The sequence below is a fragment of the Protopterus annectens genome, chromosome 4.part0 (assembly GCF_019279795.1).
Source record: "Protopterus annectens isolate FY-2018-M chromosome 4.part0, PAN1.0, whole genome shotgun sequence".
NCBI classification, from domain to species: Eukaryota; Metazoa; Chordata; order Ceratodontiformes; family Protopteridae; genus Protopterus; species Protopterus annectens.
The window spans coordinates 180,514,867-180,536,870 of record NC_056733.1 but is presented as its reverse complement, the minus strand read 5'-3'; the positions used below and the strand labels follow the sequence as shown (position 1 = coordinate 180,536,870).

The 22,004-nt window shown below is 38.9% G+C and overlaps 1 protein-coding gene across 1 annotated transcript in view; it reads left to right on the top strand.

The window, feature by feature from the left end:
• Positions 1–22,004, top strand: part of LOC122800230 (dynein axonemal heavy chain 17-like) — a 1,294,569-nt gene that overhangs the window by 338,855 nt on the left and 933,710 nt on the right. The gene's annotated exons all lie outside the window — the stretch shown is intronic.

Sequence of the window (22,004 nt, the reverse complement as noted above, 5' to 3'; positions counted from 1 at the left end):
CTCAGGGATGACAAAACAGAAATGGCATGACAAATCCTTCTAACTCAAGAGGAAGATAGTGCGTTAAGTGCCTTACCTGTAGATTTATGGTCAAAAGGTAAAGGGGATGTAGGACTGATGAAAACAGCAGGTGAAGTTTGTATAATTCCAAAGTCAGGTTTTAGACCTCGTAAGCACCAATACCCGCTAAGTAAACAAGCAGAGGAAGGAATTAAGCCAGTCATTGAGCAGTTAAAACAGGTATGAATTCTTGTTGAATGCCCAGATTCACCCTGCAATACTCCGTTGTTTCCTGTAAAGAAACCGGATGGGTCATGGAGGTTGGTTCAGGATTTACAAGCAGTTAATCCGGCTGTGATCCCAAGAGCACCGGTGGTCCCTGATCCCTACACATTACTTAATGATTTACTACCTCAGCACAGATATTTTTCTGTCATAGATATAAGCAATGCTTTTTTCTCCATACCACTACATAAGGAGAGTAGATTTTGGTTTGCATTCACTTATCAAGGTAAAAGATACACCTACACCAGATTGCCACAGGGTTATTGTGAGAGTCCGACAATATTCGCACAAGAAATGGCTGCGAATTTAGCTCAGTTTGTTCCCCCACAGGGAAGCCAGGTTCTGTTGTATGTAGATGATATTTTGTTGGCCTCACCCACGCAGGAAAGTTGTAGAAGGGATACCCTTGCCCTTCTTAGTTTTTTAGCTGAGCAAGGACATAAGGTAAATAAAGAAAAGTTACAATTGTGGAAAGCACAAGTAAAGTACTTGGGTTATTTAATTTCGCAGGCAGGTAGACAATTGGAGAACAAAAGAAAACAAGCAATTCTTGAGGCACCTATGCCCAAGACTAAGCGGGAGATGATGTCCTTTTTAGGTGTGACTAATTTTTGTAGAAGTTGGATCCCTAACTATGCTGAGGAAGTAGGGCCATTGATCGCACTAATCTATGACACTCCCATGGCAGCTAAAAATGATATACAGTGGACAAATACGGCAATACAGGCATTTAATAGAATTAAGCAATTGATAGCAGGATCCTCTGTTTTGGGTTTTGATGATGTCAGATCCAACAGGAGTCACCACATGGATAAACCGAATAAATGTAAAATCTTTTATTGGATCATAAAAAACACACAAGCACTTTCACGTAGGTAAACTACGCTTCCTCAGGTGTAAATATCAATGAAAATTCACCTTCTTTTAAATAGGACTTTTGGCGCGCAAGCCAAACCATAAAACAGTCATTAATTAATAGTGTAATTAGCCACAATTGTTCTTAAAGTGGCGATATAAATTTTGAGCAAAACAACTGTTCAATAAATAAAAAACATTTGTCCATAAAAATTAAACACATATTAAGTATATCAAATGTAATACTCCAAGTATTTATGATTTTACATGAAGTTGAATCTATATGAAGACTGCTGAAGGCACACGTAAACCTAAAAACTCAAGGTTCCAGTATACTAACGTAAAAGTGTGACCAGGTTTCTAGAGAATTGAACAAATTGAAATAATAATTTAAATACAGTAGCGCCAATCAACTAGGCATCCGCTACAGTGTTATTAAAAGTAAAATAAAGCGGAACAAGGTTGGCTTGACATGAATCTCAAATATATTTAGTATATTCAACATAATACGCAAGTCTCAATGTCAAATAATCTGTTATTTAAAATATAAAGCTTGCCGCTTTAAAACCTGCGTTCTCAAAATCTATGTAATTAAAACACAGATCAACTGCTAATAAACCATGGAGAATGTTAAAAAACAATTCAATAAGCTAGGAAAGTAAAAAATGAAAAATGTTTCCCAAATTCTAAGAAATATAACCATGAAGTCCTAATTCATTCAAAGATAAAATGTAAAAGACCGATGTTTTCAACTAAAGGCATTTCAACATCAATCCAGACAAGTGTGCTTTATGTATATAAATTAGAATGCCTAAAATAATTAATAAGTAATAACAATGCACCTAATATATAAGAATATAAATCATTAAAAACATTTAACAAATCTAGCTATGTAAAACATCTTTTAACATGAAGTACCTATTCTTATATATCTAAACCACTTGTTGATAAAATGAAATAAACAAGGCGCGTTAACAATAAACCATCACACAACCATAAAGCAATATTATTGTAAACACATAAGAACCAAGCACAATCACTTGGTATAAATCAGAAAACTATCTCTAGTTACAACAATACCTACTACTAAAATCGTTCACATTGTGAACTAAATGAAAGCCATAATCTTCATAACATTCTTCAGAGCTGCATATTGCGTAGCTGTATTATGAAGTGTCTGAATGTAAAGACATATATATATAAAGATGTTTTATGCGCATCTTTAGTCAAACTATATGCATGAAATACTTATAACATTTATTAAACTCGTTATTCAAAATCTAAGGACGAAAGTTATTAAATAGTCCGACTAGAATAATGTTCGTGCATCAGATCACATTCTGCTCAAGCTATATTGATAACTGCTGCCAAAAATGGCCAATATATAATATATGTGAAAATATCAAAACAAAATAGTAAATAAAAAATAAAAAATAAATAATGACTAGAAAGCATGTGAAGCATTATATAAATCAAAATACATTGAGGTGCCATGTCATTAGCATTCCAACTGTTTTAAAACGATGAAAAAACAAAAATCACACAAAGAACAACATGCTGAAGAACATTTCTTCAACAATAGTTCGGGTTTTCCGAACTATTCTAAGCCGTTTATACAAATGGTTGATTGTAGGGGAGGATATATGACTTCGGTTCTGGTACAAGTACATGGGGATAAACAGAGACCGATAGCTTTCTACTCCTCCAGATTGGATCCTGTTGCAAGGGCATTGCCGCATTGTGTTCAAGCTGTAGTGGCAGCAGCCATGGCAGTACAAGCCTCAGCATCATTAGTTTTGTTTCACCCATTACAATTGCGGGTTCCACATTCAGTAGCTACTATACTTTTGCAAGATAAGATAACCTTTTCATCTCCTAGTCAACATTTGTCATGTATGACAGTGCTGCTAACACAGCCTCATATGACCATAGAAAGATGTACTACTCTTAATCCGGCAACACTTTTGCCGACTCCAGAAGAAGGTACTCCACACATTTGTTTAGAGAGCATTCACGACAAAGTGCTTCCCCGACCAGATTTAACGGATATTCTGTTGGTAGATTCTGATCTTGTTTTGTTTGTAGACGGATCAGCAAAGAAAGACACTGTAGGAAAAACACTAGTAGGGTATGCTGTCACCACAGAAACTGAAGTTTTGGAGGCAAAAAGATTGTCAAACATTTATTCTGCACAAGCAGCTGAGTTGGTGGCTTTGACTCGAGCTTGTACCTTAGGGGAGGGTAAAAAAGTGACAATTTATACAGATAGTCAATATGCTTTCTCCACTGTGCATGTTTTTGCTCAACAATGGAAGAATAGGGGAATGGTTACTGCGACAGGCAAACCAATAAATCACAGAGATTTAATTTTACAGTTGTTAGATGCAGTGCAACTACCACTTCAGATAGCGATATGTAAATGTTCCGCACATACCAACAGAAAAGATCCTGTCTCCAGGGGAAATGCACTTGCTGATATGGCTGCAAAAAAGGCAGCTCAAGAGAATGATTTGCTTTTACATGACAATGATTTAGAGCCCGAACACCTCTTAGACTTAGAGACACTAAAAGTAATGCAAACATTGACGACACAGAAGGAAAAATGTTGTTGGGTAAAATATGGTATCACTCAACAGGATGGGTTGTATAGGGCATCAGATGGCAAAATGGTATTACCCTCAAACCTTTTTAGGTATGCGGCATTGGTTAGCCATGGACCTGCCCATGTAGGAGTACAGACGATGATTCAAATAGTGTCTAAGGTGTTTTGGTGTAAGGGGTTTTCAACTTATGCAAAGCAATTTTGTTTATCTTGTTTATTATGTGCAAAGTATCATGCTTAGGGGGGGAGTTAAAAAGTCTCAGCAGGCATTCCCTACCCCTCCATATCCATTCCACACACTCTGTATGGACTTTATTGAATTGACACCCTCAGAGGGAAAAAGGTTCTGTTTAGTCATTATTGATGCTTTTTCTAAATGGGTAGAAGCTTTTCCAGTAAAGCACCCGAATGCACAAACAGAAGCAAAGCTTTTGACTACAGAAATAATTCCCCGAGTTGGTTTACCAAGACGCATTTACAGTGATAATGGGTCTCATTTTGTTAACCAGATTGTTCAGAAGTTGGGTCAAGTGTTTCAAATTGATCTTAAGTATCACTGTGCTTACCATCCCCAGTCAGCTGGACTGGTGGAAAGACACAACGGTGTCTTGAAGTATAAGCTCCGCAAACTGATGGCAGAAACACATAGATCATGGACTGCGTGCCTTCCTTTGGCACTGCTGTATATGCGAATCTCACCTTCCTACAAAGGACTTACACCATTTGAACTTTTGTTTGGGAGACCATATTACACCCCGCAGTGGCAAGGATTGTTGCCAGCGGAACGTGAGGGGGGTGAGTATCTAGCGGATTATATGAAGAAGCTGCTAAATGTCAAATCTCTTGTAACCAATGACTCCTTTGCAGATTCCAGAAATGAAACCTTGTTAAGCATGGCACCCGGGGACTGGGTGTGGATCCGAATTGTGAAGAGAAAGAATTGGTTATCCGCCAGGTGGGAAGGCCCATACCAAGTACTTATCTCGACACCTACGGCTGTAAAGATCGCTGAGATGACTTTGTGGATTCATATCACCCACTATAAAAAACTCAAGACTTTTCCTTCTGCCATTGATATTGGTCAAACTCCACTGGACCTCTGAGCGCAAAGTCTGGCTACAAAGGGGGATTAGCCCAATAGGGGTTAGTTAGTCTCAAACCCAGTGAAGAAACCAATGGTGCGAGGTAGTCCTTAGGGAGGATGGCCATGTTCAAGTGGTACTTGAACTGTTACATGATGATGATTTTGGTGGCGAAAGTAAATATGTCCATGCGAGAAGGAACAGTTGCAAGAGAAAAAGGAATGGTGGTGCTGCAAGCGCAAACAGGTGTTACTACTGTGTTTAAAGTGAAACTTTGTGAAGGAATTTTGGACTGTTCTAAATGGAGCAATGATAATTTCTTGACTTGTGCAAAATACTTGTGCAATAGAGACTGTACGTCCTGGTCAAATGTTTGGTGGTCAACAGATGTGAATGGATGGGAAACAAGTGGTGCAGTGATACCAGAGAAAGATAAAAGAAGGCAAAAAAGAATAAAAATTGCGCATTTCCAAGGTACCGAAGTAATTACTATAACCATTGTGTCACCACAAGAAAGTGATTCAGGAGTTTATGGAATCAGAGTGTCTCTTCCAATTGGAACTGATCCTTTGGGGACCCTCCAACTTAAAGTACAAAGCCTTAAAAATGCTACAAGTAAAGCAGATTTTGCCTTCACAGAAGAAGAACAATTGTTACTCGAGACGGGATTTGTACACCATAATGAATGGTTATCTTGGGTTAGATATAGTACCTGAGAGGCACATCGTGAGAACTGTGTTTCTTGTGCTGAAGGTAAACAGCAACTAGCAACAGTCCCATTGATGCAAGATGAAGGTAACCTAACGTGTCTGTTAAAATTATTCTTCAACAAAACTGAAGATAAATGCAAAAATGAAACTCAGCGTTTTCCAGTCATAAGCAAAGTTGAGAAACCGCCTGCAGCGATTTCCTATCCAGGTTCGTATATGTGCAGTTCCAGGAATGGCACAGGGAAGAATTATGGCAATATGGGACAGAACTATTGCAATGTTACTGTGAATGGCAATGAGAATCCATTCCTGGAGAACCAAACTCATAGTTTAGCAGACGTATGGTGGTTATGTGGAGACAACAAACTCAGATCAAGGCTTACGATTCCCTGGAGGGGAACCTGTGCACTTGTAAAGTTAATCCTGCCATTCTACATTTTCCCAGTTCCAGCAAGCAATTTCGTAAGAGAACCTGAAATAAAGCCAAAGTGGTTGAGTAGGAGAAAAAGAGAGGCACCGAAGCAATCCTTCGATAACGGTGTCTACATCGATAGCATTGGCGTACCAAGAGGCGTACCTGATGAATACAAAGCAATAAACCAAATAGCAGCTGGTTTTACATCCATCTTTGTCTGGATTCAACCTAATAAGAATGTGGACTGGATCAACTACATTTACTATAAACAGCAGCGTTTTGTGAACTATACCAAAGATGCATTGAAAGGAATTGCTGAACAACTGGAGGCCACTTCGTAGGTGGCATGGCAGAATCGAATTGCATTGGATATGCTCCTGGCCAAAGAAGGAGGAGTTTGCAGGATGTTTGGGACTTTCTGTTGTACGTATATTCCAAACAACACTGCGCCTGATGGAAGTATCACTCGAGCTTTGAAAGGTTTGGAGATGTTATCCGAAGAATTGGCAGAGAAATCTGGGGTAAGTAATCCCTTTACAGACTTTCTACAAGCATGGTTTGGAAAATGGAGTCATCTCATCAGCAGTTTCCTGGTGTCCGTTGGAGTCGCTGTGGCTATTGTGGTGGTATGTGGTTGTTGTTGTATACCCTGTATCATAGGTCTTCTACAAAGACTGGTTGATACTGCTGTTACGAAGACGATGTACCAGCAATTGCAACAGACTGGTGAAAGTGAATACATTGAAATGTAACTTTTTGCAAATGTTTTTGAAGTTTAAAAGTTTGTCTTGCAAATGAAGTAATGCAGGCAAAGAAAAACTTAGTTTTTACCATATATTGCTGAAATAAAAAGTCAAATAAAAAGTGTTTTCAGGGGGGAAATGTTAAGAGAAAGAGTTTTAAAAACATACTGTTATTTGTCTTTTTCCTCTGCTTGCAAAGTGAACATGTTATTTGTTGGGATGTGCCTATCAAAGATGGGCCTCATCTGTGAACAAAATGCGGCATTGCTTATAAACCTGAATAATATCTGTTTTCTGCTTTTCAGAATAAAGAGATTTGGTTATAGCTTAGTGAAGCCTGGGATAAGGACGCACGGCCGAGTAAGAGTTAATTTACTGAAGCAGGCTGTGTGTCCTGGAAAATTTGAGCTACCATTGTTGAACTGAACATTCTGTACTTCTTGAACATTCTGTACTAACTGTTGGTTTGAGGTAATTTGTGGTAAACATGTTTACCCTATATGTTTTTCATAGCCAACTGTCAATGGTCAGAAATGTAACAAAAAGTTGTTTTGCTTGCAGTATAAAAGTTGATGTCAGTAAACAAGTTGAGCAGAGGAGGAGATCATCTTGGCCAACATGCTGTGTAATCTGGTTAGCTGCTAATAAAGAAGTTTTTCATCACCTGAGACAGATGTGACTCGTTTGAATTTTTCTTCTGACAGTTACCAATTTCATTGGGGGTAGTGGTATAGACAGAATTATCACTCAATATAGTGGTTAATTTAGGAGAGCTACTTGGTGCTGTTTTAGCTAAGGCCATATCATCACGGCCTTCAGATATATCAGAGGGCACTGCTGTGCTCAGTTTCTCACCTGTCACAGTTCTTGGCCAGGAAAAAACATGATCAGCACAAAAATCACTTAAATCATGGTTAAGTTTCTTCCTCTTACTGCTAATCAACCTCCTGTCATAGGCACTCGGGTCTTATAAAAAAGAATTTACAGTCGTATTTAGATATGTTACCAGTACATGTAACTCCATATGAACTGCAGAAGGAGTCATTACTGGACACATTGTGGGTGCTGCGAAGAGCACTACTGGTTGACATAACAAAATCAGACAATACTAATTTCATGAACTTTAATCATACTTTAACTTAGGAATGGGGTCCTTTCCCATCATGGTATTAGAAACTCAAAAGACTTGGAGAAATTAAAAAAAACACTTGCATTGTCTGTGATCTCATTAATAGCCAGATCAACCTCATCTGGCAACATCAGTGTATAGAATTTACTTTCTTGCCGTTGGATATCAGCACAAAGTTCAGTTTCTTTAGGCAGAAAAAAATAACAACTGAAGATAGTGAAAGCTAGTATCCAAATTAATTTTCTGCCAAGATGTTAATAATTCAGGGTAGTGAGTGACATGCAAGGGCATATTAAGAACCCTGAGACCCATTGGTATAACTTTAAGCTGTATACAAGCTTCAGAATGCAGTCTCTGGTGTGGGTATCATTTAAGTTCATACAAATTATTTTCTACAGTCCTCAGTTTAGCAGCAAATAACTTCCTTACTTCCCCTTCAACAGTATTAGCTTCACTCAAAGAGTACTCACTGCTCAATGGGGGTTTGTATCAACAATGAGAAATCTTGTCATCCTGTTGTTACTCTCTATTAACTGATCATGGTTCATTGCAGTGTCTGTAGCTGGATTACCAGAAAATCCTTCAGCCATCCTCCGCTAGTAAAACCAGAAGTCCAAAATATAAAACACAAAAATTCCACCAGCAGACAAACCACACTAGTAGGCAGGAACTAAAAATGTGTGCATTAAAAGGCATCAGTGTGGAAACACAGCAGTCACAGTTCAAACTATCCAAAGGTAAAGTAGGCAGCAAACAGCAGGCAGCAGGTAAAGTAAATCCAAGTGTGAAAGAAAATACAGCAGTCACAATTCAAAGTATCCAAAGGTAAAATAAGCAGCAAGCAGCAGGCAGCAGGTAAAATAAATCCAAGTTTAATCCATATACAAACTGGTAAGTGCTTTTGCTATGAAATCATGTTTTCTTCAGACCCTAGTAAAACAGCATCTTCACTGAACATTTATATAACAATGTCATAATACATAAACAAATCAGAAGCTAAAACTGATAAAACAATTAAATAGTTAAAGATGAACTCACTGAAGAAGTGAACCCAGCAAAAGGAGGTAAACATTACTTTTTTCTTCTCCTTCTGCTTTTTAAAACAGGTTTCAAGGGTACAAATTTATTTAAACCTAACCCCATATGAGAACGTAGTTTGGCTATCCATCTTACTTCACATCTCTCTATTTCCTTTCCAATGTTGCCTAACCTAGCATTCTCATATATAATGTCTAACACAATAAAAGAAAACCTATGTGCATTACCTTGCACCTGAACATGTTTAGCTAAGGCATTGATAGTGTTACCTTTATTTATACAATATATATGGTCTCTAATGCGTTCGTGAAACCGGCGTCTGGTTTTGATAGCATAAATGAGCTGCATTGCTCACAGCTAGCTAAATAAACAAAGTTCATGGTGTCACAGTTAGCCATAACATTTGAAAAATATTTCTTCCCTGTTTGTGGATGAACAAACTCATTACCCTCTGACATACTGACAGAAATTACAAGTGCCACATTTTTGGCACCCTCTCCCCATTGTCCATAGCCCAACTTATCCGGATAACACAACAACCTTATTCCTGTAATAACACTTAGGAGATGTGCCACCTAATGCTTCAGTAGATGAATCAGAAGTTAAAATATGCCAATTCTTTTTAATTGCATCAGTGACCTTGTTTGTCACTGGAAAAAGTCATAGGGACTCTTAAGATGTTGTCCCTTCTAACTTGTCTATGTGGGTCACAGGTGAAAGTCATAAAATAATGTCTCCCAACACCCTTCCTAAGCTGGCAGGCACCACACATACCTTTAGCTCAGTCCCTATGACTGCTAAGTTTTATTACAGGAATAAAGTGAATTTAAAGAGGTTATTGTGTTATCCGGATAAGTTGGGCTATGGACAATGGGGAGAGGATACCAAAAAATGTGGCACTTGTAATTTCTGTCAGTATGTCAGACAGGGTAATGAGTGTGTTCATCCACAGACAGGGAAGAAATATTTTTTAAATGTTATGGCTAACTGTGACATCATGAATGGTGTTTATTTAGCTAACTGTGAGCAATGCAACTCTTTTTATGTTGGCAAAGCCAGCCGTCGGTTTCGTAAATGCATTAAATACCATATATATTTTATAAATAAAGGTAACACTGTTAGTGCCTTAGCTAAATATGTTCAGATGCAAGGTAATGCACATAGGTTTTCTTTTACTGTGTTAGATGTTATATATGACAATGCTAGGTCAGGCAACAATGAAAATTAAACAGATGTGAAGCAAGATGGATAGGGTTAGGCTTAAATTAATTTGTACCCTTGAAACCTGTTTTAAAAGCCAGAAGGAGAAGGAAAAAGTAATGTTTACCTCCTTTTGCTGAGTTCACTTCAGTGAGTTCAGCTTTAACTATTTAATTGGTTTATCAGTTTTAGCTTCTGACTGGTTTGTGTATTATGACATTGTTATATAAATGTTCAGTGAAGATGCTGTTTTATTAGGATCTGAAAAAGCTATGATTCCATAGGGAAAGTGCTTACCAGTTTCTATATGCATTAAACTTGGATTTAATTTATCTATTGCATTCTGTTTGCTGCCTAGTTTACCTTTGGCTACTTTGAATTATGACTGCTGTGTTTTCACACACGGATTTATTTTACCTGTTGCCTGCTGTTTGCTGCCTTCTTTACCTTTGGATATTTTGAACTGTGACTGCTGTGTTTCCACACTGGTGCTTTTTATGCACAAAGTTTTTATTGAATAATTGTGAAGGTATGAGGAATGATTTGGCTGCAGTTTCCCCTTGTGAGGAAAAGTCTGCTTTATTGGTTTAATTTCCTCTATTTCTCAGGTCATTACTCATTCTTTGAAGTGTGTTTATGACTCTGTAGATACTACTTCCATAGCTGTTGCCACTGGTGCTGTTTTGAGGAGGTTTGTCTGGCTGCAGTCTTAGAAACTCCCAGATGTCAGAAATGAAATTTTGAATTCTCCTTTGCACAGAGAATTAGCGTTGAAACCTCTGCTGCAGAAGTTTTCAAAATGTGTGATGAGAGAGAGAGAAGCTTAAACAGTAAATCTCAGATTTTCAGCCCTCCTTCTCTAAATTTTCCAAGGGATTTTCTGCTCCCTCATCCAATTTTGGCAAGAAACAAAATAAACCGTGTCAGCAGAATGCGGGTAAGCAGACAAAAAGTAATGACAGGGAGGTTTCACAAAGAAAGCTGGAACCCCAGGACAAAGGACAGTTAAATAAGGCAGAATGACTAGTTAAGAAACTTTGTCCCCACCCCACCCGGCAGTCACTTATCCCTTCCAGGAACTCTGAATCTCCATTTCTCTCTTTGACAACATACAGTTTCAGATAAATGGGTTCTGAAGCCAATTCAGCTAGGATACATGTGGCAGTAGGAGGAAATTCCAAGTTTACAGAAGACTCCTCCTTATCTGCCAGACAAAAACCTTCTCTTTCCTCATGTACTACACCACATGATGTCTCAGGGGGTAAGAGAAGCAGTTCTTCCTTTCCAGTTGGAAACCTGATTTTGATCAAGAAGATTTTTAGTGCCAAAAAAGGAAAACTCCTGGAGACCACTTCTGGGCTTTTCTTTTCTGAATAGTTTATGATAGTGCCCCAAGATCAAAATGTTTACACTTATCAACCTGTTGGCCTTCTTCTTTATTTGAGTTTTTTTAGGAATTTTAGATTTAAAAGATGCATATTACAACATTTCTAGTCATGCAGATTTTAGGAGTTTCCTCAGGTTTTGTGTGTCTGGACCTATCTACTGCTCAAAGACTGTTCACAAAGAGTTTAGGTCATGTCATAGTCCATGGCAGGCTACAGGGTAACCACATTTTTTTTCAAATTTAGATGACGTGCTTATCTTTGCAGAGTCTTTTACAAAGTGTCAGGAATTGCTCACTTGGGTAATAGATCTAAACAGGCTGGGATTCCAAGAGAACATTCAAAAGTCTTTTTGACACCATAGCTCAGGATTGTGTTTCTGGGATGTTTGCCAGAAACTTCAGTGCAAAGAGCTTTTCTTCCAGAGGAAAAAAAATATATGTATATTGAGATCTATTTCAGGGGTTTTCCACTCGGACTACTGTCAATGACAAGGAAACCCTCAGGATTATGGGTCTCATAGCATCCAGGATTCTCATGATACCTCTTGCAAGGCTCCACATAAGAAAGACACAATGACATCTGCAGTCTCTTTGGTCCTAAAACCAACATCCATTATATTTTCAAATTTAAGTTGTGGGATTTGTGAAAAGAGAAATCACTCAGTGGAGACATCAAATATCTTGACTCCAGGTCTCCTTTTCTCCCATCCTGCTCCAAGGCAGTCAGCCACAATAGATGCCACAGACTTTCCTTGGGGAGCAGTGTCAAAGGGGATAAAACTGCAAGATGTCCAGGACAAGAAAGGCCGACCATAGCACAAAACCATAAAAGAGATGCAAGCTCTTATAAAAGCTCTCAAGTCTCTGAATTATCCAGGGTCTCCAGGACCCCTTCAAGAAGTTACAGACAATACCACAATAATGTAGTATATAAGCAAGAGGGGACCAGATCTTACTCCTATACAGACAAGCCGTGTTAACATGGGATATAGGTTTACAGCAGAATTGTGTGGTAGACAAGTTGAGCAAGACAATGCAAACTCTCATGAATAGAAAGTATATCAGGGGGTCTTCCAAAATAATAACAGTAATAATAATAATAATAATAATAATACCTATATGTTAACCAGGTAGGCCCACTGGACACATGGTCTCTTTTCATGGGGAACCTTGGAGCAATATCTGGCTAAGTGACTTGCTCAAGGTCACATAATAGACAAATGAAGGCTGAGGGAATCAATCACTACAGCTCACAACCTGAACCTATGTACTGACTGATTCACTTGAGGTGAATTCCTCAGGTAAATATTTAGCCTCTTCTCCAAATAATAACTGGCAGAATTCTTTTCCAGGACTCCACGTAGAAAGGCCTGGAAGACAGATGCTTTTTCTTGGACAGGAATTTTCCTGTATGTTTTTCCACTCATTAGACTCATATTCAGGGTACATCTGAAGATTCAGAAGGAATCCCCTAAGATCATTGTGGTGACTCCCTTCTGACCTGGTTAACAGTAGTTCTCCCTTCTTTTGGAAATGCCTAGGTACAATTACCACAAGTTTCCTCACAGAAGGAATTTATTCATACAAGAATACATCCCAACCCCAAGTGGCTACAGTTGGCTGCATGGATGATAGGGTCTTAATACCTTTTAGACATCTGTTTCTGAGGATGTGCGGCAGGTACTAATGGAGTCAAGAAAGCCTGCTACAAGAAAAGCATATATAAGCAAACGGAAAAGTTTTCTAATTAGGGCCAACAAAACAACCAACACTCATTCAGGACTAGTGTTTCTATCTTTTTTCAATACTTGTGTGAGTTACTATCTTATGGTCTGCCTTACTTCTCTATCAAGGTTCATTTATTGGCCATTTCAGCATGTCTGCCCATAGGTTTACCTCTTTCAGTGCATTCTCATGTGAATGGGGAATAGAAATTTACAACACTGGGTCTGGCACCCATGTCCCTTATGGACAGAAGTAGCTATAAATGCTGGCCCCAAATATCCTGTTTGGATACAGGACATCATTATTCATTAGGGAAAACTTGGCTAGGCTTAGAAAGCCACCCCCTAGGTCATTAGCCTAGTAACAATCTATGAATCTATGAAAATGTTTTGAAAGGAGTGCTAAATAAAAAGCCTCCACAAAAACTGGTTGATCCTCCTTGAGATCTTAATTTGTGTTAGAGAAACTAACATATTCTCCATTTCAATCAGCTCATCTGACTGACTTGCGGTTTGTAACATGAAAGACAGTTTTCATGATTGCTCTGAACTCTGCAAGAAGAACATCTGTGTTGCAAGCTCTTATGGAGGGTAATCCTTATCTCAATTTTCACAAATAGCGGGGTTTTTTTTAGAACTAATCCTTCTTTTATATTTAAAATGGTATCCACATTTCCTTTAAGTCACACTATCCATCTCCCTTTGTTCTTTCATGAACCCAATAATGAGGGAAAAGGGATACTCCATACATTAGATGTCTACAGATAACTCGTGCTATCTTGGCAGAATAAAATCTTTTAGAACTTTCAATCAGTTATATTTCTTGTGAAGGCAAGAATAGATAACCTGTTTCAAAGCAGGCTGTTTCCAAATGTCAGTCAGAGGTTGCATAACCTTTTATTATTCGCACTGCAACAAAACTAATTCTGGGTGAGGATACTAGCTCTATATGGGCATCCAAATAAAGGGTCAAGGCACACTCTACCAGGGCTTTGGTAACATCTGTGGATTTTTGAAAAGAGATGGATTTGGTCTTCTGTGCATAATTTTACAAAGCACTAGAAACTCGATTCCTTTTCCAGGTCTAGGACAGCCTTTGCCAGGACCCTTCACCTTCCACCTCCCAGTTGTTCTAAGTTATGGTCATTTAACCATACAGCTTAGGCTACTGCAGTTGTGATCAATATGAAGAACATAATACAGTTCTTTATGCACACTTACTGTAACAGTAGATGCTCAAATGATTACTTCTGCAGTAACCTCCCACTCCCTTCAGACCCAGTGTTTTTCATGTCAGGGCGTGGGCATGTGTTTTTGCTTTTCCTAGCAATGTCCACTCAAACCTCAGCCTCCCTGCCTCTCTCAGTTGGCAGGAATGCTCTGAATGATCTGATACCCAAGCCAGTCTTTTTAGTTAACTCTGATTGAGCTGACTAACAGCTTGGGCATGTGGAAGGTGCCCTAAAACTTTAGAAACTGTCTGGCTGTTATATCCTATGCAATATATAACCCCATATAACTTTGGCTACTGTAACAGTGATCATTTGAACATTATGGTAAGTTTACTTGCACGACTGTACTTTCCCCTTGCTGTGGTCTCAACTATTGGAGCAATCACGGTTTCTCGATCAGCAACCAGATCTGTTGTCCCATCTCAAACTAACTGTATGGTTTCTCCAGTTCTGGTAATAGCTTCTGACCCTACCCTTTCTCAAACAATGGTTCAGATACCTATCAACATCTGAGAAAGAACCCACTCACAAAATTGGCAAACAAATGGAAACATTTCTGTATATGAGCATCCAAATAAAGGCTAGACCCTTTTGGCCACAACTCCATCAATTCTTTACTTTCTCTCTTCATTGTTTGATGTTGGCTCCAACTATTCTGTGATTAAAGTTCAGTTGGCAGCTATCTCAGATTTTCACACTGGTTTTCCTTCTTCCTCTTTTGCGGCACAAAAACTTTGCAAAGACTTCCTGCAGGAAACCTTCATATTATCTTCCCCTTTTTAAAAGCCAACACCTCCTTGGGACCTTTTGTTCTCAAAGCTTTAACATGTTCTCCTTTTGACCTAGTATCCTCATCCATAATTAAATTCATTTCCAGGAAAACATTATTTCTAGTTGCAATCACCTCAGCAAGAAGAGTTTCAGAATTACAAGCAATCATTAAGGATCATCCCTACTAATATTCCAAATGTTGCTTCAAAATACAGCCACAACCATCCCATCAACCTCCCAATCTTTTTTTTAAACCACTCCAAGGGTTGAATACATTCTTCATACACTGAATGTCCACATACAGTTGTGGCTTTATCTTCACCAAATAAAATCCATTAGAAAGGATTCACAACTATTGATTTCCTTTGCTCCTTTTAGATTAGGATAAAAAGTATTTAAAATAGCCCCTTCCAGATGTCTCTCTGAATGTATTACCTTTGCATTAATTCAAGAGAAGCCTTTACCATTGAAGCCTAAGGCTTACTTAACTAGGTCCATGTCATGTTCTTTAGATGACATTTGTGCAGCAGCAACTTGATCGATGTTGCATACTTCTTCCAAAAAATGCAAAATATATATTATCTCCAGATCTAATTTCTCCTTTGTAGCTATCATTCTCAAGGGCATTCTAACACAGTTCCATCTGGGATTCTGTTCCCATCGGTTGGCTGGATGGAATGAAATAGGATACAGAAGTTATGTACTTACCATGTCACTCCTTTTCATCCCTCTGCCATCCATTTTGACAACTCACCAACCTCCCCCCTTCCAAATTGTCATTTTCTATCTCTAGACAAACCTAGTAGACCTATTCGAAGCCCAGTCTTCTCTTCCGTAGATTTCCATTTTACATTTCTTATCAATAATAACAACAAACTTAATATGAGGCAGCAGCGTGGGGGACAGGTGCATTATGGGGGCATGGAAGGACCTCAAGGTTTGTGTTGTTAGGGAGTTGCCAGATCTGACCCATGAGATAGCTTGATTCCCACCAGTCAAATCAGTTAGAATAGGGATGAAAAGGATCAAGTGTTATGTTAAGTGCATAACTTCTGTTTTTGTAAATGCTTATTTGGTGAATGTTTTGTGTATTGATGCTTGATTATAACAACTACTGTTTAATAAAGAAGGCTTAGAAAAAAGGCCTTCCTTCTTCCCATCTGAGGAAGACCATCAAGTGTTACATAGTCGTAACCCCTTATGCTCCAGTGATGTCACCCAAGTAATCAACTCCACTGCTAGGCCTCCAGCAGGCCTGACTTTGGTATTGGGAATGCCACTGTATGGGGATACAGTTTCCTGAGTTTGTCGAACTATTACAAGGGACTTGTAGGTTTTAGATTTAATCACTTGTATCCATTTTTTGGGTTTCCTAGATCCTCCATTATAAAGAGCTCCACCAACAGATCTGTTCATTTGAGCAAAGCCCTTGGAATAGGTTCTGAATCTACTCAAAGGGGCCATAAAGGTTGTCTCGTGACAGAATTAATAAAGTTTTTTTACTCTTGGCTTACTCTGATTCAAAAGAGAATGAATAAGTTCTGTCCCATTTTGGACCTCAGCAAACTCAGTTTTCACATTCAGTATGTCCAGGTCCAAATGTTCTTCCTGCAGGGTATTATGCCCTTACTTTATCAGGAGTCCAGGATGGTACTGCTGAATATAATGAATTCCTTTTGGCATATCAGTATCTGGAGCCCAAACAGTAGACTCATCTGATTCACTCTGGGTACACAGCATTTTAAGAACAAAGTGTTTGCCATTTGGGCTTTCATCAAAATCCACAGTCTTTTGGAGGGTGCTAATCATGAATCCTAAAACCTTGCAGGAGAAGAGTCTGCTGATTTTCCCATACCTGAGCAACTGGATCCTGATAGCCTTGTCCAGGGACTTCATGAAAGCAACCCTATTGATGGCATTTGTCTGGATGCAGTCCTTAGTTTTACTTAGCCCTATCCTACTCTTCTTGAGATAGTATGCAGTGCAGGATTCAGGCTTAGTTGCTACTGCACTTTTTGGGGTTAATGTTGACCATCATTTTCATCATGCCAGTTGCATGTCTGAGAATGTGCATCTTGCAGGAACTGTGAGGCATTAGTGTCTTCAGAGCCAATATCACCTCAGAGATCTGCTGTTGATGGCAGAACCATACCACTGGGCCATGCAATGCTGAACAGTCTCCAACAATCTGATGGTATGTCTTCCTGCCATGCAACTGAATTCATCACATATCTTGGCAGGAGATTTGCTGGTAGGCTAAAAAGCCCACCTGAGCTCTAATGTTGTGCAGGGAGTATGGTCATTCATGGCCAATGTCACCACATCAACCATTTGGCTCTCACAGTAGTGTTCATGGCTCTGAAGGACTTGGAGAAAGAATTCCTTCCAATGCCTCTCCACATACTTTTATCTCTTCAGTTATGAGATGTCCAGACAAGAAAGTAGATACAAGGTCATAACTTCTGTGCAGGAAATAAACACTTGTCTGGCACTGGGTAATACACAGGGGCATTCTTTCGGTCCAGCTGTCCCATTTCCAGGAAGATGCTCTGAGGTTGGCTGCCTGTTTCTCCTGAAGCTTCAGGTTTAGAAGCCATAGCTGCTCAGGGTCTTCTGCAACTGGGACACTTTGGAAATTGATTCATTTGCTGTTCTTGTCAGTGCAGCAGGGGTGGGGAATATGTAGCAGAGGACTTGCTCTTCCATCCAGGAACTGAACATTCCTGTATACCTGATGCTGTGCCTCATTTCAAAGTTTAAAGAAGAAACAGCAAAACTCATTCTTATCATCCAGTCGTGGCAGAGAATGTTGTAGATTCAGGTCCTAAGATCCGGGGGGAAGCAACCAGTTCAACTTCCCAAGCTGGCCCTTTGGACACTATTTCAACAGAATGCTATCTTGTATTGTCCTGGTCAGTTACTCTACAGGTGACCGTGACATACCTGAGGTACCTGTATGGCTTAAATCTCAGTTATTTCACAATGAGGATGGAAAGATCAAGTATTTTTGTCACCATAGCATTGTGGAAGATAGAACTGTGGTCCAGCAGCAGCTGATCAAGCAGTTCCATATGGGAGTCCCACACCTTTGCATCCTGTTGAGGACAACCCCCCGCCCAGTGGAAATTGAACTTCATGGAAGTCAGGCTTGTATTCCTATTCCTATCATCCTGCCAGAATTTATTAGAGAAACCTGGCCAAGGAACAAAGGTATTGGGAACAAATAAGACAGGGAAAGATAAAAGAACTGGAAAAGGAAAAAAGACATTTGGACTGCATACTAGAGACTGCCTTCCCCATCATGGACTGATATAGGCAAAGAGAAAGGGATAGGGGAATCCTAAAGGAAAGACCTAGTCTGGTACATTTTTTTATTGAATCTAAAACAGATGCTGCTGGTAAAAAGTGGACAATTAGTAGGGCATGTGACACTGACAGCCCAGCTATCTGGAATTTTGTAAATAATTGTATGTCATTTGTGAATATTCATATGATTTATACAGAACTGTATGTTATGTACTGGACTTCAAAAATGTGTCTACAGTGTACCCTACTAGAAAAGAACAGAAATGTATATAAAATATATTCCTGTGCAAATGTATGTTTTAATGGTAGAACCTGGGACATACAGGGTTAACTTGCAAAACTTCAAGAAAATAAGTTGAAATCCAAGTGTTTTATGATTCTGTTATCTCTTAGTTTCTGGTCAGCGCAGACACAATGTTTAGAGCTAGAGCTTTATTTATTGTCTTGAAACAGAAATAATTACTAGGTTTCAAATGTAGAAGTGTTTAATTGTTTTACAACTTTCAGTTCTGAGCAAACATCTGAGAGATGTACTTCTCACACAGAGATGATAAAATTCTGTTGGTATCTGTTAGCCTGGGAACTGAAGGCAGGTGACAAAGAGTGATGTCATACAAGTTGACCCAGCAGTAATGTTTGATAATAATTTAAGAACTCTCTCAGAGAAAGATTGCACATTTTGTATTTTATCTTGGACCTAGAAACATCCATTGAGCACTCATCAGAATTGATGAACATCCTTCACCTCAAAAAATCTAGATCCCTCAGAACTACAAGGGCGGGAGATTTAAACCTTGACATGGTTATTAATAGGATGTGCTGGAGGGACAGATTCATCACCCAGAGACTCCCTATGCTGTGGAACAAAATCCCGGTACATGTAAGGCAGAGCACCTCGCTGGCTTTGTTCAAGAGAAATCTTGACCAATGGATGGGAGATCGCAAATATACCCCAGGGATTATCTCAGTGTCACTGCTTGACAGAGGCACAGCAAAATAATGGGCATAGTATCCTCCAAACTAAAGGGGTGGCGAAAGCCATAAAACTCTGGGCTAGGCTTATAAATGCCCTTGGGCAGATAGCCTAGTATGAACCTATCTGCATTTGCCTTGCTAACAGTAAGTAACTAGGGAAAGGTAATTTCTTTTAGATATAGATAGGAATATAGTAAAGATTAGTTAGATGTTTTCTGTATTAATTTGAGACTATCTTTCAATGTTTTTAAATATTTCATGTAATTCTGAACTTTGTAGTTACTGTGTTGATTTGAGTATTGTCTTGTTCTTTTATTATTTATTATTAAATATATTTAAACCTGTCTTTGTGGCTGATATTTGTGAGACATATTTAAGCTCTTAGAGTACTTGGATATGTATTCGGTGACACTGTACAGGCCACTCCTAAATAACCTTAATCTTGGTCACACTTACCATTTGGATAATAGTAACATTTATTATTATTTTACACAGTAGGATTGGTCACCCTTGTTAAGGGTCCCAAAGTAGTTGATAAAGAGCTGGCTGGTGGCAGTAATAACTACCTTATAGTCTGGGCAATAGTTAGTAAACCTGTGCCAGCCTTCCCCAGGTGTGTGCATGCACGTGTGTGTGTGTGTGTGTGTGTAAATCAAATCTCAAAAGTGTGTGTGTGTGTGTGTGTGTCAGCTACTTAGACAGGGACACAAAGTATTGGTTTAACAGAGAGGGTGCTGGAGGTCTTAGCTTGGCTACTCGGTTGAGATCTTAACCCTATAGCTGTGCCAGTGGGGAGTCTTATTGGGGATCTGGAGAAAGAGGTAGAAAACAGCCCCAGACTGACTGTGATCTCTATGTGCTATTAAGTTAAATTATACTTTACTGTATGTGTACTTATCATCCTCCCATTGTGTAAGTTTCTCATTGTTGCCAGTGGTGAGGATTGAGGCTCCTTGATTACTGGACCAGTACAGGGGTTTCACAGGGCATATAAAGTATTGCATGATAACTATAGGAATCAATCAGAAGAGATTAGAAAAGACTGGGAAGAGAAACTGGATAACCAAATCACAAGGAAACAATTGGAGGGCATACATATGGCTCCCAAATATGCAACAAAGTCTAGAAAATTTAGAAATTTTGCTTGGAAGTGCTGAATAGGTAGTTTTATACCCCAAGCAGACTCCAAAGAATCTTTCCTCAGGTAGATGGCAATTATTGGAGGTGTGATGAGGAAGAAAGAGGTAACTAAAACATATGTTTTGTGAGTGTAATGAGTTGGCAGACTTTAAAAAATTCCTTAAAGAATATTTTGTCAGAAATATGGGGTTATGGATGGATGGATGGACAGATGGACTGGGCAAGCAAATGGTGTAACTAAGGAAATTTTTTTTAACTGGGATAAAAGATCTGAATTCCTTAGACATAGTAATGCCTTGTTAAGTTTAATTCTGGTGGCTGTCAAAAAATCACTTACTAGAAAATGGAAAACAAAATCTAAACCAACTGCTTCTGAAGTACTGAATATTGCAACTGAGATAGAAGAACTAGAAGTGGAGTTTTTAGACAAGGATAGCAAATTACATCAAAAAATGGAAATTGTGGGAACAACACATGCAGAATGCTTTGGAGGAGGAGTGAGGTTTAAGGAAAGCCAGGAATTGAGCAGTTTATTTAATGTTGGTTGATGATAATTATACAAAAGAATGCATGATGTATAATGATTATAACTGGGAACATGTGACTAGAGGGTGAACTGGCAGGCTGTGTATGGGGGATGAGCTTTGTTACTTCCCCAGAAGCATAGTTAGCATAGGGTGAAGGGACAGCTGTACATGGCATAAGGTATTAAGGGTTGTAATTGGCAGTTGCCATTGGGGCTTTCTAGCAGTACCAGTATTCAGAAATGAATGCCAGTACTGTATGGTCAGAGCTGAAGCACTGAAGTGTTTTGTGGGTGGTATTGTAACTTTTGTTGTTGCTCAGATTAAGAATTGTGGGACACCAGATCACTTCTAGGCTACAGCTCTCATGTACTAGTTCATTACATGATGGTATAAATAGGTAACGTGCACAGACATCCCCATACTGAATTTGGGTGGTGAAGTTACTTAACCTGGAGCCCATCAAGGAGGGATCTCTAGTACCTTAACTGATAACTGTAAAAATATGTCTGGAATACTCAAATATACTTTACTTGGTCTGGTTTCCTTGTGACAGTACACTGAGAAGGGAAAAGCAAAAATTTGCATTAGATAAGAGAGCAGTCAGTTCTTGAAAGAGTCTTTTTTTCTTGTTAAAGATTTTTCCTATGTTATGATACTTAATTAACTCAATATCCTGCACAGCATGTGTCTTGACGATTACTGGAATCACCTTGAATATTCATACTTGAGAATGGCTCTTAAACGGCGTATTTTTATCACATAGAATTCAGGCTACCTGCTGTAAGATATATCAGGAGATGTACCAGTGGGTTAGAATGTCCATATAAATGCATTGCACTGTGCTGTGTTTGTATTTTTTGTAAAGAAGAATGCATTTAGCTCT